This window comes from Antechinus flavipes, chromosome 1 (assembly GCF_016432865.1).
Source record: "Antechinus flavipes isolate AdamAnt ecotype Samford, QLD, Australia chromosome 1, AdamAnt_v2, whole genome shotgun sequence".
Lineage (NCBI taxonomy): Eukaryota > Metazoa > Chordata > Mammalia > Dasyuromorphia > Dasyuridae > Antechinus > Antechinus flavipes.
In genome coordinates this window covers 618,599,723-618,617,019 of record NC_067398.1, presented here as the reverse complement: position 1 = coordinate 618,617,019, position 17,297 = coordinate 618,599,723, and the positions used below count along the sequence as shown (strand labels likewise).

Here is a 17,297-nt window from a genome sequence, read left to right as displayed (position 1 = left end):
TTAAACCTTTAAGGCAGGGCTAGAAGTCCTGAAGACTTGAGATTATAAGAAGGATCTATAAGTAGAAATTGTTCTTCCCTCCTCATGCCTTGTGCACCCCTAAACACAGTGAGGCTTTTCACAGTCACAGAGATGAGGCTCACAGTGTGTATGGATGAGAGAGAGAAATCCAAGTATGCATTCTAAACCTTTTTTCAATAATTTAATTGGTGCTCCATTGGTGCTTCTGCTAAGAGAAGAAGCCTCGGGTGCTAAGAAACTTAGGATTTATTTTATTTTTAAGTTCTCATTTCCAGGCTCATTTCCAGCTCATCACTGCACTGAGCAGATGTACTGTATTGATGGAGTGGCTACTAGACTTCTCTTTACAGCACTGAGTCTGTGTGCGTGGTTAATTATATAACCACCTGCAGTCATACAGATGGAAACATCTCCGCTCCAGCTGTAACCCTCACCAAGCCCCCAAGATCCCTGACAGGAGCAGCTGTGGGCTTGAGCAAGGAGAGAAAGCAAACAGCTGGCCTTGTTTGCACTTTATAGTCCTAAATTACAATTCAAGCAAGCTGAGACTCCCTGCACTTTAAAGCAGACTATCAGGCAACTTACAAATGTCAGCACTCAGCAATGCTGGCATGTTTTTGTCCGTTTCTACTTCAAAACTGCAAGTGATCGTTTCAGCTCCATACATCTCCTGCTGCAGGTACAGATTAGCTGCTCCTCTAAAATTGAACTTCAATCAGCTGTAAGATAATAGCAGCCAAAAAAAAAAAAAAAAAAAAAGTAATGCAACCTTAAGTTCCATTAAAAGAAATAGAATGTCAAGAAAAGTTATTTTATTATTATAGATTCTCCTCGTTAGACAACCTTTAGAGTACTGTGTTCAATTAAGGGACATTTATGAACTGAAGAGGAAAATGACCAATAAAAGCATACAAGAGGAAAGCAGTCAATAAACACTTATTAAGTGACTATATCCTAGTCACTATGCTAACTATTGAGATTACAAGTACAAAAAAGAAAGACAGTCTCTAACCTCAAGAGGCTTACAATCTTTTTAATAGTATTTTATTTTCAAATACATGCAAAGACAGTTTTCAACATTTATCTTTACAAAACTTTGCCTTCCAAATTTTTTCCTTCTCCTTCTTTCCTTTTCTCCTCAAGACAAAAAAAAATCCAACATAGTTTAAACATGTACAATTCTTCTAAGAATATTTCCATATTTGTTATGCTGCACACACACAAACACACAAATCAAATCAAAAGGGAAAAAACATAAAGGGAAAAAACTATCAAAGAACAATAACCAAAAAGAAGGTGAAAATACTATATTTTGATCCACATTCAGTTTCCATAATTCTCTCTGTGGATGTAGATGGTACTTTCCATCACAAGTCTATTAGAATTGTTTTGAATCACCTCATGCTTGAAAAGAGCTAAGTCCATCACAGTTGATCATCACAAAATTTTGTTGTTACTGTGCACAATGTTTTCTTGTTTCTACTCACTTCACTTAGCATCAGTTCATGTAAGTCTTTCCAGGCTTTTCTGAAACCAGCCTGTTTGTCATTTCTTAAAGAACAATAATATTCCATTAAATTCATATACTATAACTTATTTAGCAAATCCATATTCTGATGAGCATCCATTCAATTTCCAGTTCCCTGCCACTACAAAAAGGACTGCTATAGACATTTTTGCACATGTGAGTCTTTTCCCCTCTTTTATGATCTCTTTAAGATACAGACCCAGTAGAGACACTGCTGAATCAAAGGGTATATGCATAGTTTTATAGATCTATGGACATAGTTCCTAATTGCTCACCAGAATGGTTGGATCATTACATAACTCTATCAACAATGCATTAGCATCCCAGTTTTCCTACATCCCTTCCAACAATCAACATTAGTTTTTTGTTTTTTTCCCTTTCATCTTGGTCAATCTGAAAAGTATGAAATGGTACCTCTGAGTTGTCTTGAATTGCATTTCTCAAAGAGTTTATAATCTAATAGGGGAATAAAACACACAAAAGGAAGGTACTAGAGAAAAAAATACCTGCTGCAGAATTCCAAAGGAACTTGGCCACCTTCATTAAATGGAGGCGTTAGGAGAACTTTTCTCTCTAACTTCCAATCAAAGGGTTTCAGGGCAGAAGGAACTGATGAGACAGATGTGAGTACCAAAGTTGAAGAAAGTACACAATGCAATATTGTATGGAAATTGATTGAAAGAGCTGTTATTGTTTAGTCTGGAGAAGACTTGGAGTGGAACATAACAGCTGTTTTCAAATATTGAAATTTTGTACAGAAGAAAATAGATTTCTTCTATTTGGCCCCAGAAGACAGAATTGTGAGGAACATATGACAGTTATGAGGACACAGATTTCACTGAGTATAAGAAACAAATGTGTATTAGTGATCAGAAGATTCAAAAAAGACTATGTCAAAAAATTAGTGGCTCAGGAAATAACAAATACTTCAACATTTTTGACCTGCAAAAACTGTAAGGGAATTTTGTAAATTCATAATTTGGGAAGGATGAACTTTAAGAGGGACTTTCAAGTCATAGTCTTTGATTCTTATTCTTGTGCCCTGATCTCCCAAGGCAAAGAATCTATTTATCGTCTACTTACTATTACTTATTAATATTAATTATTCATTAATTATTCCTTTATCTCTCTAAGAAAACCCCTTCTGTTCTCTGATATTATCACCATGCTAGTACAGACCCTTATCACTTCAAGTCTGGATTACTGCACTAGCTATTTTAATTACTTATTAATATATTATTATTTATCTTCTACTTATATTCTCTTTAAAGTTACTAATGATATCTTAATGGCCAAATCCAATGCCCTTTCCTTAATCTTTGTTCTCTTCAGCTCCTCTGTAGACACTATTGATGACTCTCTCCTCTTTGACACTCTCTTCTGTCTAGATTTTCAGGATACCATCTCTTCTGATTCTCCTCCTATCATTCTCTGTCTCTTTTGCTGGATCCTCTTCCAAAGCATATCCTCTAAGTGGGGCTGTCCTCTTCTCTATCTATCATCAATTCCCATGGATATAATTACCATCTCTATGTAGAATGGACTTTTCCTTTCTCAATCTTTCTGCTGACCTCCAATCTCATATCTCCAGCTGCCTTTCAGACATCTCCAACAGGATGTTCATTAGACATCCAAAACTCAATTTTTCCAAAAGAGAATCTTTCACCTCCTATCCAAATTGTTACCAAGGCCTGTTTATTTCACCTGTGCAACATCTCTTTAAGATACCCCTTTCTCTTCTCTGATACTATCACCATGCTAGTACATACTCTTATCACCTCAAGCCTGGATTAATGCAATAGCTACTCAAATCTCTTCTCACTTCATTATATTCTCAAATCAAACAATAAAGTGATTTTCCTAAAGTACAGGTCCATTCCCCCCCACCCCATCTCTCTCTCTCTCTCTCTCTCTCTCTCTCTCTCTCTCTCTCTCTCTCTCTCTCTCTCTCTCTCTCTTTCTTTCTTCTCTCTCTCTGTCTCTCTTTCTCTCTCTCTGTCTCTCTCTCTCTTTCTCTCTCTCTCTGTCTCTCTGTCTCTCTCTCTATCTATCTCCCTCTTTCCTCTCTGTGTCTCTCTCTATCTATCTATCTATCTCCCTCTTTCCTCTCTCTGTCTCTCTCTCTCTATCTATCTCCCTCTTTCCTCTCTCTGTCTCTCTCTCTGTCTCTCTGTCTCTCTGTCTCTCTCTCTCTGTCTCTCTGTCTCTCTATCACTCTCTTTATCTCCCTCTTTCTTCTCTCTGTCTCTCTCTCTCTGTGTCTGTCTCTCTCTCTGTCTCTCTGTCTCTCTCTCTATCTCCTTCTTTCCTCTCTCTGTCTCTCTCTCTGTCTCTGTCTCTCTGTCTCTCTGTCTCTCTTTCTCTCTGTCTGTCTCTGTCTCTCTCTCTCTCTCTCTCTCACACACACACACACACACACACACACACACACACACACACTCAATATATTCTAGTGGTTTCCTTTATCTCCAGGAACAAATGCAAAATGCTCGTTTGCCATTCAAAGACCTTCATAACATAACACTTTCCTAATTTTTCAGTCTTTTTATAATTTGCACCAGAACTCATGCTCTTTGATCCAGTAACACTGGCCTCCTGGCTATTTTACAAACAAGATTCTCAATCTCTCATCTTCAGGCATTTGCTCTGGTTATCCTCCAGGCTCAGAATTTTCTCCCTCTTCTGTTCAACTTCTGACCTTCCTGAATTTCTTTAAGTCCAAATTAAAATTCTATCTTCTACAGGAAGTCTTTCCCAACTTCTCTTAATTCTAGTGTTTTCCTGTTTATCCTACATATATAGTTGCTTTGTATATATTTGTTTGTACATTGTCTATTTCATTAGCTTGTAAGCTCTTCGAAGGCAGGGAATATTTTTTGCCCTTGTTTTTTTTGGCAACCCCAGTGTTTAGCACAGTGCGTGGCACATAGTAAGTACTTAACAAATGTTTACTGATTTATTACCTTCACTTTTTTTATGAATGATTGAGAACTAATGAAGGCTTCCTGGAGTCTATAGGAACCCTCTACTTTCTTTTTTCTTTTTTTCTTTTACATGTATTAATATTTTATCTAAAAATTCTATGGCATATATGATTTCCCCTTTATATGAGCTCTATTTGCCAGGAGACACATTTTGTTTTGTACAACTTACTTATCAATTAACATAATTTACCTGCCTCTAATGTCCTCTATTTTTTTTTATAGTTTTTTATTGACAAAACATATGCATGGGTAATTTTTCAACATTGACCCTTGCAAAAACTTCTGTTTCAACTTTTCTCCTCCTTCCTTCCACTCCCTCCCCTAGATGGCAGGTAGCCCCATACATGTTAAATATGTTAAAGTATATGTTAAATACAATATATATATATATATATTTATACATTTATCGTACTGTACAAGAAAAATTGGATTTAGAAAGAAGGTAAAAATAACCTGAGAAGAAAAACAATAATGCAAGCAAACAATAACAGAAAGAGTGGAAATGCTATGTTGGATTCCACACTCATCTCCCAGAGTTCTTTCGCTGAGTGTAGCTGGTTCTGTTCATTACTGATCAATTGGAAGTAATTTGGATCCTCTCTTTGTTGAAGAGAGCCACGTCCATCAGAATTGATCAACATATAGTATTGTTGTTGAAATGTATAATAATCTCCTGGTTCTGCTGATTTCCTTAGCATCAATTCATGTAAGTCTCTCCAAGCCTCTCTGTATTCATCCTGCTGGTCATTTCTTACATAACAATAATTTTCCATAACATTCATATACCACAATTTACTCAGCCATTCTCCAATTGATGGGCATCCATTCAATTTCCAGTTTCTAACCACATGCAAAGGGCTGCCACAAACATTTTTGCACATATAGGTGCCTTTCCTTTCTTTAAGATCTCTTTGGGATATAAGCCCAGTAGTAACACTGCTGGAGCAAAGGGTATGCACAGTTTGATAACTTTTTGAGTATAGTTCCAAATTGCTCTCCAGAATGGCAACTCTCTACACAACTTTCATGACTCCAACCAAATCTCTTCTCATTTTTCACTAGTCAAGAAGGTCTCTTCATTTTCCCACCCACATGGAGGCCTTATTACTTATCCCTTACCTTCATTCTCCTAGAATGGTCTCCTTAGTGATTCCAACTCTTCAAATACTTGCCAAACCCCCCACTGCATCCCAAAAAGGAACATATGGAAGAAGTTGAAGTTCTGGGAACCCATTTCTGAAAGAGCTGTGATAAATGTAATGCAAGTGCTTTGGAAAGACCTTGGAGCCATTGTATAACTGGCTCCTATATATGTAGCTTTATTGATTAGTAGGATAATGCAAGTGTTTGTGTTTTCTGACATGTAGGAGAGAAATGTTTATGCCATTTTTTTTCTTGCTAGATCATCAAAGTAAAACCCCTTTGTAAAAACTAATTAATATTAAATGTTTAAGTAAATCCAGGATGCTAATCAATCACTGGTGGCTGGTGGTGAAAACAGTTTAACCTATGGGGGGGTCTGAGCTGATAACATTAGAGAAGAGAGACCCTGAAGGAACCTCTATAGCATTGAGGGGGAAGCCTTGTTCTGGGATAATGAGCCACAGGCCACTCATTACATATAGATGAGGTCATGGAGACCTGAGGTGAACTAACTTGGTCAAAATTACAAAGAGAATTAATTGTAAAGTCATAGCTCTAACTCCAGTCTTGATCCTTTCTGTGCTCATTCTACTGTAACACACCAACTCCTGGCCCCTAAGCTCCTACTCTTATAATAAAGCACATGAACAGACCACAGAACTCTTACATTATTTAAGCTTTAGGATATCTCTTGAGGAGCTTTATGGTGCTTTTAGAATTGTAAATATAATAAACTAAAAAGAAATAAAGCCCAGAGGAAGTTAGTTAACTTTGATGTAAAACTTCAGAAACATCTATGAATGGTTTCACTGTGTCCTCTTTCCTTGCCTTCAACTACCATCTTTCACATGATTTTAGAACATTTCCAAAAGAAAAGAGAAACAACCCCTTCCCCCCCAGTAAAAAACCTTTCAGAATTTATAGTGAAGGACAATAGAGATGTTAATTTCTTAGATGTTTAGACCTCTTCTGAGACTCTATTAGGCCTTTTGAAAAGCGCAGCTTGTGGTTTATCTCTCCTGTTTGAACTACTTATTCCAATGCACAGCCAAAAGCTTTTATAAAATAATTAGTTCTTTTTCTCAATGTGATGAGATCATGCATTTTAATATACCATGCCCAAGATGGGAGGGTGAATCATCTTGGTGTCCAGAACACCAGTTACATCCTTAGTCCTGGACAAGTCATTGATTATTAATCTTTGGGGGAACATTTTCAATGTGTAAAATGTTTTGCTATCAAGTTTATTAACTATTCTTTGTCACATCCCCATGGAGAAATGGAGCAGAGCAGTGTTTCTCTAACATAATGATTTACAATTCTGTTTTTTTTAAATAAATAATAAAACAAATGACCAGAAAGACAGTGTATAGATCACACAGCAGGTTGCTTTCAGAATCCAAATTTAAATCTTCAGATTTAGTCATCATTATATTTAAATCAAATCAAGAACTATTTATTAAATACTTATGATATGCCCAGAAGACCAAATGGATGATCAAAAAGACAGGATCCTTACAATCTAGGTACTTAACAAATCATAGAAAACATAAAATATGACCATGTGGAAAAACTTCAGAGACTTATTGAATATATAAGACCCTTTTGGCTTTATTCTATTATATTTTCTATAAGAAAAAATGGTATATGATAGGCAAGGTGAGTAGCAAATAACATCACAACTAAACGTAGCTGACAGTATCTTGACAGAAAAAGGCTTATTATCATTATAGGAGTTATCCCAAAATGACTATCTAAAACCACTGTTAGTCTACCACATTGATAAAGCAATGTAAAGATTAGTAAAAAGCTAGAAATTGGGAAAAAATAGGGAAAAATATAATTGAAAAAGTCCAATCCTGATATATTTGAACAAATAATTGATCTTAAAAAAAATGTATAATGGACCCTAAGAATGATAACACCAGTGAGGATTGTTGTAGTTGTTGGGGAGGGAGAAGAGGAAAAGGGAGAGAGGGAGGAGGAGGAAGGGAAGGAGGAGCAGAAGAGGGAGAAGGAAGAGAAAAAGGAGGGGGAAGAGAAAAGAGGAGAAAGAGGAGGAGGAGGAAGAAGAAGAAACTGGATTTATTATTTCATAGATTATGAAATTCCCAATGAGGAAATTCCCTCTATTAATGTAGGGTGACCTCTTGTTCGAAACATAGTTGCCTGGGAAAACTAGGAGATGAAGAAAGAGACTTAATAATTCAGAGGCTTACTTCTGACTTAATTCCACAAGATCTTCTCTACTGGATTGTAGAAAACTCTCCACCCTGGAAGCTCACTTCACTTCTCCAAATTGACAGTATCCTACATCCCTGAGGCCTCATCTTTTAATTGACTAGTTACTGTTAGAACCTCCAATTTAAGGAGGAAGCCCAGGCCAATGTCTCCATCCCTCTCTGCTAAGTAATCTCCACAGGATTTTTCTACCATTAATTCATGCCAGATACTTTAATTCTCCCTCTCTTACATATACTTACCCCCACCCTATATAGAACTTTTTAGCCTCTTTTTTATATTGTGTTCTCCTCTTAGAATGTAAACTCTTTGAGAACAGAGATTTTCTTTCTTTTTGCTTGTATTCATATTCCCATTGCTTTGCACTGTGCCTAGTATATAGTAAGCATTAATAAATGTTAATAAATAACAAAGAGTTCATGAAACTCATATCTCAGAGGTAATCTTGAATCTCTGTCTTCCTTACTTGAAGGCTGGTTTTCAATTCATTAGCTAACTCTACCTTTCATATATAAACTTAATAGATATGTTCATTGTTATATCAAGGGGACTAAAATAACCTAAAAAAATCTTAGTCACCTTGACTCACTTGCCAAGTGATTAGATCATGCTAAAACAACACCAGTTTACATATAAATATATTTGTAAGATCTCACCAAAAAAGATATATGTTTATGTATTGAATATTATGAGAATCATCTCATTATAAAGCAGAAACACTAGAACAAAGCTTCTTTTTAATAACATTTTATTTTTCCAAATATATAAAAAAGATGGTTTTCAACATTCATCTCGGCAAAACTCTGTGTTCCAATTTTTTCTCCCTCTCTCCTCTGCTCTTCCCTCCTCAAGATAGCAAGTAATCCAATATAGGTTAAACATGTGTAATTCTTCTAAACATATTTCCATATTTGTCATGCTGCACAAGAAAAATAAGATCAAATGGGGAAAAAACATGAGAAAGAAATAAAAACACGCAAACAACAACAAAAAAGATGAGAAAAAATTAATTCACATTTAGTCTCCATAGTTCTCTCTATGGGTGTAGATGGCACTTTCCATTACAAGACTTTTGGGAATGCCTTTAATCACCTCATCATAGAAAAACGTCAAACCCATCACAGTTGATCATCACATAATCTTGTTCTCTTGGTTCTGTTCGCTTCACTTAACATCAGTTCATGTAAATCTTGCCAGACTTTTCTAAAATCAGCCTGCTCATCCTTTCTTATAAAAAAAACATTCTATTACATTCATATACCATAACTTATTCACCATTCCCTACCACATGAGCATCCACTCAATTTCCAATTCCTTGTCACTACAAAAGGGCTTCTAGAAACAATTTTGCACATATGGATCCTTTTCCCTCTTTTATGATCTCTTGGGGATACAAACCCAATAGAGAACCTGCTGGATCAAAGGGTATGACAGTTTGATAGCCCTTTGGACATAGTTCCTAATTGTAGAGCAATGTTTCTTAAATTGTAGACCAAGACCACATGTGGGATCACATAACTGAATATGGTGGGTTGTGACAAATTTGGCAACAGTAAAAGGTATCAAATATTCTGCCAATATTCAATTGTTCATATAAAAATAAATAAATGTATCCATCTCATTAGTATGCAAATTTGCTTTCATTTTTTATAAATGATAAATTATATGTATATCAAAGAACTGTTTTAAAGTAAATTCCGTTGTGATTTATTATGTTTGATTTGCGTACCTATTTTATATATCTATATACTTAGGGTTGTATATAAATTTCACAGGCAAAAGGGGGATGCAAATAGAAAGAGTTTAAGAAGCCCTGCATTGGAATATAAAACTAGTTTAAAGAAGCTTGTCAAAAGATCCAATAAATAAATTTATCACAACAGTATGAGGATGAAAATGTAACATAGAAAGGAAACAGAAAAAGAAAAAGATGGGGGGAATCTACAAAGATTTTTATAACAAATTATTTCACTGTCAAAAAGTTGAATCATGATATTTAGATATTGACATCACAAGTCCCAAATATGTTTACTAGAAACACAGAAATGGAACCAAAGAGAGCAAATGTGGGAAAAGCAGCTAGATTCAAACAAATATACTTAGAGTGGATCTATGTTCAAGATGACACAATTATGAGGAGCACTGAGGAAGGTAAAAATATCAAAACATCACAAAAATCTCAAACTCTATTAAATAGGCAACTGAGATAGCATGAACTCCCCACTTATATTTGGGCAGCCAGGTTGCACAACTGGTAGAAGCCTGGCCTCAGTAAGACTCACCTTCCTGAATTCAAATCCTATCTCAGACACAACTTGTATCACTCTGCATAAGCCACTTACCCCGTTTGCCTCAGTTTCCTCCCCTGTAAAAAGACCTTGAGAAGGAAATGATAAACTACTCCATTATCTCTGACTATCTATCAAATAGAATTCCAAAGAGATAGACACAACTAAAGAGATTGGACAAAAAAAAAATCTATGTGGCTATTTTCCTATTTACACCAATTGTTCAGGAAATTTTTCTACAAATGAAGTAAGAGCATCCTCAATGAGGGATATTGGTAGAGAAAAGGCAGATTTATTATTTTTTTTAATGGACTAAAAGATAGAAAATATAGGAGTCTATTAGATTAATACAGAAAAATATTTTTAAATGTTCCTCGCCAACAAGAGTATCTTCCATTTGTCCAAAAAAGCTATTCAAGGTTCTTTAAAAGATATAATAAAAGTAACCTTATTCAACAGACATTTTTGTGTGATTCTCACAACCATCCTTATTTGCCTAAACACATAAAGACTCTTGGAGATCATCTCTAGACCTACCCCTATTTATTGTAGAAGTTCTTATCCATAACTTACTCAACAGTCATCCAGCTTCTTATAAAGCACCTTCAGAAAAGCATTATCTCACAAAGCAGACCAATCTACTGTCAGATAGTTCTAATTGTAAGAATAATTCCAATCTCAACTTATTCTATAGTTACCCTTCCAACTGTCATAGGAGCAATGGAATCTTTTGATTGGAGAAGAAGAGAGAAAATGGTCTAATGTAGCAGAGAGAATACATGCTAAAAATTGAAAATAATAAGAGACACCAGAGAGAATCAGAGATGGAGATGGGACATCTCTTTTCTGGGACTGGAAGTTTAATCTAGTCACCATTTTCCATAATGGGCTAAGAGAGGCTAGAGGTCTTCTTGAGTCTTTGCCATTTATTTGCTAAATGATCAAAATCAGGGAAAATACTAATCTTCCCAAGTTCTGTTTTTTTTTTTTGTTTGTTTTTTTTTAACAAAATCCTAAATTCCATTCCCAGAAGTGAACCAATATTCCAATTGCATTATCAGTGCCATCAATTCAATGACGAGAATTCCTTTACTTTTTGGCCTCAGTTCTTTGACTTCACAGAGTGGGGTAGAAGTAGGAATGTAAACCAACTTATATTGCATATGTCCTAGAACACCTGGTTCCAAGTCCATTTACTGTGTGGTGTGTGTGAGTGTGTGTGTGTACTGAGGTCTGAGAGAGAGGAAAGCTCAGCATTACTTGATTAGTATAGTTAGTATACTAGCTATACTAGTATATAATTAGTATAGTATAGTACAGTTACCATATGGTTCTCACTGTTTGCATAGTGATCCTATACTAGGAATAATCTATTCTTATAGTATTTAAGCATATTTGTCTCCTTTGTGTAATTAATGCCATTATGTCAAGATCACATCACTATCACTTCAAAAGATGGTGGGATTTCTCCAGTGTGAGAAGTCTCACAATTAACCTTATTTTGTCAGGTCCACAAATCCACCATACCCTTTGACAATGAGTCAGTGCCACTCCACAGAGAAAGTCAGAGATAAGAAATATAAAATTGATGCCTCTGGTCACCCTAAAGAGCTTGCACTTAGTCAACACTTACATACATGTGGAATGTGCAAAATACAAGAGGGAGCATAGGATCACTCAGAATAATGTTCATTACTACTTAGTAGTAAAATTAGAAATTTCTTCTTATATTAAACCAAAAGTGGACTTACTGTAACTTTAACCCATTGGATACATCTAATCCCTTTTCTATATATCAGGGACTTCGCCACTGGGATGGGATTGTATCTATTCCTCTTAGTAATATGCATATTAGTGATATATATCCTTTAGGGGGAGCAGCCACCAGCTTTAGCACTTCCATTTTCCTTTTTCAAGAAATATCTTGGCATAATTTACATAATACAGTTCAGTTGCATTCACAGGAAGCATTATGAATATTGAAATATTGAAAAATTAAAAGAGAGAATCGATTTCTGAATCCCAAAACACTCAGTGGAAGGTCCTGACCAAGAGAGAGTTCAAATATTAAGGAAAGGAAAAAATAAAATGGCTAATGAACAATAGGGAAGACCAAGAGAATGATAAAAGAAAATCAGAAAAGACCAAGAGAGTTGTGTAAAGAAATCATAAGAGGCCAATAAAGTAAGATTCTCTCAGCCACCTAGAAAGACCCTTTGCATAGAGAGTGACCTGAAGGATATAGGTATAAAACAAAAGAAAATACAATAGCCAAGAAGTTTTCTGATACTGGAGATATAAAAGAGTTATAGTACTATCATTTAGAATTCTTGTTTAATCCTATTATCCCAGGCTAGAATAATCTATTGAGGAAAAACAAAGGATAGTGATAATCATGAAAAGGAAACATGTCACCATGCAATAGACAAGTAAAGCACACATAGCTGCCAGCAAAAAAAGCAATAAAGATGAGAAGAAAGAAAGAAAGAAAGAAAGAAAGAAAGAAAGAAAGAAAGAAAGAAAGAAAGAAAGAAAGAAAGAAGGAAGGAAGGAAGGAAGGAAGGAAGGAAGAAAGAAAGAAGGAAGGAAGGAAGGAAGGAAGGAAGGAAGAAAGAAAGAAAGAAAGAAGAAGAAGAAGAAAGAAAGAAAGAAAGGGAGGGAGGGAAGGAGAGAGGAAGGAGGGAAGGAAGGAAGGAAGGAAAGAAGGAAGGAATGAACGTATAATGGGAAGATGGAGAGGAAAGGGTATATGTAAGGCATAAGAAAACCAGAAAGCTAGCAGAAACTACATTACAAAGAATTTTAAATGCTCTATAGATAATTTTGTATTTGATTATAGAGGTAATAGGGAGCCACTGGAAATTGTTGAATATGGTAGTGACGTGGTCAGGGCAATGTTTTAAGAAACATCTAAATAGAGTATGGATTGGAGTGAATTAAGATTTATGGTAGACAAACCAACCAGCAGGCTACTATAAATAGTACAAGTATAAGGTGAGGACCTGAATCAGGGTGAGCACCGTATCAGAGGAGAGAATGGGGCCATAAAAGAGAAATGATATAAAAGAAGAATTGAAAGATTTTGGCATCCAGAGAGATAGTAAGGAATTAAAGATGACATATATATTTTGATTCAGGGGGACTTAGAGATTGCTGGTTCCCTTAACAGAAATAGGGAAGTATGAAAGCCAAGAAGATTTAGGGAAAAACTCAATCAGTTCAGTTTTAGATAGGTTGTCTAGTGGACTTCCAGTTCAAGATGTCTGTCATCTCTTGGTGAGTCACTAGCTCTGAACGCCGATTTTATGAGTTACCTTAGCCGTGCTTTCTAGTTCAGGTCATTCTCCAGACAACTTCCCTTTCTCACCTGGAGTCATGTCTTCATGCAGGTGCCCACCTCATCTCTTTCCATCTCCCTTTAGTCTGTTGTCTTCCTCCAGGATAACTTAAAGTGCTTGCAAATATACATTGTTTCCTTTGATTGTATTTGTAACCCAAACACTTTCCTGCCATATAGCACACACTTTAAAAAAAAAATCTGTCTTTCTATTATCTATCTTTTGTCTCTATATCTTAATTATCCTCCCACACTTACCTATTTTATCTATTTGTTTCAATGACCCAAATCTATATACCTAGCATATTATCCACATCACATTAATGAGAAAAATGAATCATAGAGTTTTTAAGTAATTTGCTCAAGGTCATGCCTAAGTTAAGTACATATGGTAGCTTATACATGATGTCAGTAAAAGAAAAATTCATTGCATTTGACTTCTTATCCAGTGATTTTTTTCCTCTATCTTGCTACTGTATTCAAATTGGATCTATTCAGTTTTTATGCACATGTTCCCCAACTTTTGATTTTCACCTTTTCTAACAAAGCTGGCAATAAATACAGTATATATAATGTATATTAATTTCTTTCTTAATTTGAAAGTACTTATTGTGCATACTCTTCATGTTATTGGAGTTTTAAGCATATCAGTTATTATAGAAATAGTTAGTATAATTATATGCATAAAGATCTTTTAGATCAATAAGTATATTATCTATGTGATGAATTAAAATACATTGAGGGTCATTTGTAGCTATAATTGGACATTTATTTTGTGAACTACATTACATGACACAAATATGGATTCATGACTTAAAACAGTTTAATGCATACAATTCTGGCCATCACATTTAGGAAGAATATTGACAGATAGAAACCTATTCAAAAAGGAGAACACAGGATCTAAAGGGACTGGAGCCCATGCCAGTTGAGGATTAATTCAAAGCACTAAAGGCATTCAGCAAAGAAAAGACTGTGGAGTGACAGAAGGTACATAATAACTGTCTTCAAGTATTAAAGGGTTGTCATGGGCTAAAGGATTAAATTTATTCTACTGGAGCCCAGGAGACAGAAGTGGGACCAATGGCTACAAGTTAAAGAGAAACAGCTTTTGGCTTCCTACAATAAAGATTTTCCTAACAACCAAAATTGTCCCAAAATGGAATGGGTTGCCTTAGGAGATAGAGAGTTTCCTATTGAGAGAGGTCTTCAAATAATGGTTGCCTGGAAAACTGATATAACAATTTAATTAAGCACTTGCTGTGTGTAAAGCATTATGCTAAGAAGTAAGTGTATAAAGACTCAGGAGAAAACAATTCTTGCCCTCAAGGGGTTTTCTTTCTACTAAGTGGGAGAGGGCAGCAAGGGGAATATCTGATTAGGGATATTTGGGACTAAATGACTTTTCAGATCCATTCAATCCTAAAAATACTGAATCTCTGTAAATCATACAGCCTAGCAATGCATAATAGAATTTAAAAGGCCACAGCTCTGCTCACCCGCCATAGGAAATTCCCCAAACTAATGATTTGTACAGCTGCAGACTTTGTGCCTGCTAACAGATAAGTAGCTTCCCCTGAGGATTTTTAAATAGTGGGGAAGTAGTCAAATGGTGATTGGGCCTAATTAACTCCCCCTCCACCTATAAAAATGTTCCCTGAACCTGTGGCCTTCCACACAAAAGCCCCAAATTACTTTTGAACCTTTGAAAACATCAGAAGAAACGCCAGAGAATTGCTGCTGAGCTGGGTCTTAACACCAGCTGCCATTGATCAAAAGGCCTAGCAAACAGAAAAAGAGTCAGTCCTGGTGGGCAAAGGCTTTGGTGATGGTTTGATCCCTGGAGACAATCATGACAAGCTGTGAGCTCCTGCAGCAAAGTGCCTTCTAAGGAGAAAGGTTTCACCTCACTGAGAGGCCATTATATGGGTACTTTGTCACTCTGAATGTAATCCAGTTCAGAGAATAATGTGGGAAATTCTTCCCTGTTTCATCATCTTTCAGACTGCTATTAACAGAATAATAATTGTGCGTATATAATAATTAGTATTAATAAGAGCTATAATGTCAAAAAAAAAAAAGGAAAAAAAAACAGTAAAATGAGCCCATGACAATAGTTACTGGATTACTCCCATTTTATCTATTCCATTAACCTCCTCTTGGAGAGAAGACTGCCTGACTAGCCTAAATACCATGGTCAGCAATTTTAATGATTTTTTTTTCATTGATACCCCCTTACTCCCTTAATATCAAATTAATCAACAAATGTTTATTGAATTTCCACTATGTGCCAAGCCTTGTAAAAGGGAGAGTGGTTAATTGGAAAAAGTATAGAATTTGGACTCAGAAGAACTATTTTCAAATTCTCCCATTTACTTCCAATGTGACCTTATTTGGACAAGTCACTTGATCTCTTTTGGCCTTATTGTCTTTGTGTATAGAATGAAGAACTTGATAGAGATGGCCTTTAAGTCCCTTACAACTCTTTATCTGTTATTCTATGAATCTTATTCTGTGACCAACTTCAGATCACCTGACCATTAGTTTTCTGTGAGTCTGCTCCCATACCTTAGAGTATTAACAGAAAATATCAGAGACCTGACTCAGAACCAAGCGAGGTCTCAGTGCTTCTTGGAAATCTTACCCATTGATTTTTGGTTTTAATTATTCCATTTTTTTCCTTCTGATGGTTGTTCCAAATTGTCCTCATTTTTCTCAAACTCCCAAGCTTCACCTTCCTCCTCTTTTCTGCCTGCAATCCCCACTTAATTGAGAAATTCGGATCTCAAACAGAAGCTTCTTTATCTTCCCAATGTATCATGTCAGTCTATCCATGCCTTTTCACCTATCCTCTATTTCTTTGCTCCCTTCTCATAAAAAAAAGTTCTCTCTTTCCCAAAACTAGCCCTTCTACCTGTGCCCTTCTAAGCCCTACTCTCTGCGGAGCATTGCCCTTCAATTATTTCCTCCATCTTTAGCATCTTTAATCAGTCCCTCAAATTCTCTTCCTTTGGTCTTCAATTATACATAAGTATGACTATCTTATAAAAGAAATGAGAGGGAACAGAAAAATAAGAAACCATTCTTTCATCTTGTTTTTTCTTCCAGTTACTATCCATTCCTTTCTCTCATCTCTCTGTCTTTATTTGTCTATCATTTTCTCTTTCTCTGGTTGGTGCTCTCTCTGCATCTCTGTCTTCCTCTCTCTCTCTCTCTCTTTCTCTCTCTCTGTCTCTCCCTCTCCTTTTTCCTTTTCCTCTCCCTCTCTTTCTTTCTGTGTTTGTGTGTGTCTCCCTGTCTCTCTGTCTCTGTCTCTCTGTCTCTCTCTGTCTCTGTCTCTGTCTCTGTCTCTCTGCCTCTGTGTGTGTGTGTGTGTGTGTGTGTGTGTGTGTGTGTCTCTCTCTCTCTGTCTCTCTATCTGTCTATCTCTTCTGCCTTTAGAAAGGAAATATGGTACTATGGAAAGAGAACTGGACTTGAATTCAAAAACTCCTAGACTAAAATCTTTTCTCTAATGCTTACTAGCTGTGTATCATCAGTTAACCTCTCTGTCTCAAATTTCCCAGCCATAAAAATGGAGAACTTTTGTGAGAAAAGCTCTTTTTAAATTGTAAAGTGTTATTAGGTCATAACCATATTTCTCAAAGAAGTAGTCTACACACATTGTTTCTAGTTCTTTGCTAAGCTCTATCTCCTTAAAGCTCTGGAATGTGACATTCAATTCCACCATTCTCAAAAATGCTGTCTCAAAGTCT

General features: G+C 35.9%; 1 long non-coding RNA gene across 1 annotated transcript in view; it reads right to left on the bottom strand.

Moving 5' to 3' along the window:
• Positions 1 to 8,648: 8,648 nt before the first annotated feature.
• Positions 8,649 to 17,297, bottom strand: part of LOC127544448 (uncharacterized) — a 70,283-nt gene continuing 61,634 nt past the window's right edge. The window contains exon 2 of the long non-coding RNA XR_007949446.1: positions 8,649 to 8,836. This is a non-coding gene — a long non-coding RNA (uncharacterized LOC127544448). The remainder of the gene's footprint in view (positions 8,837 to 17,297) is intronic.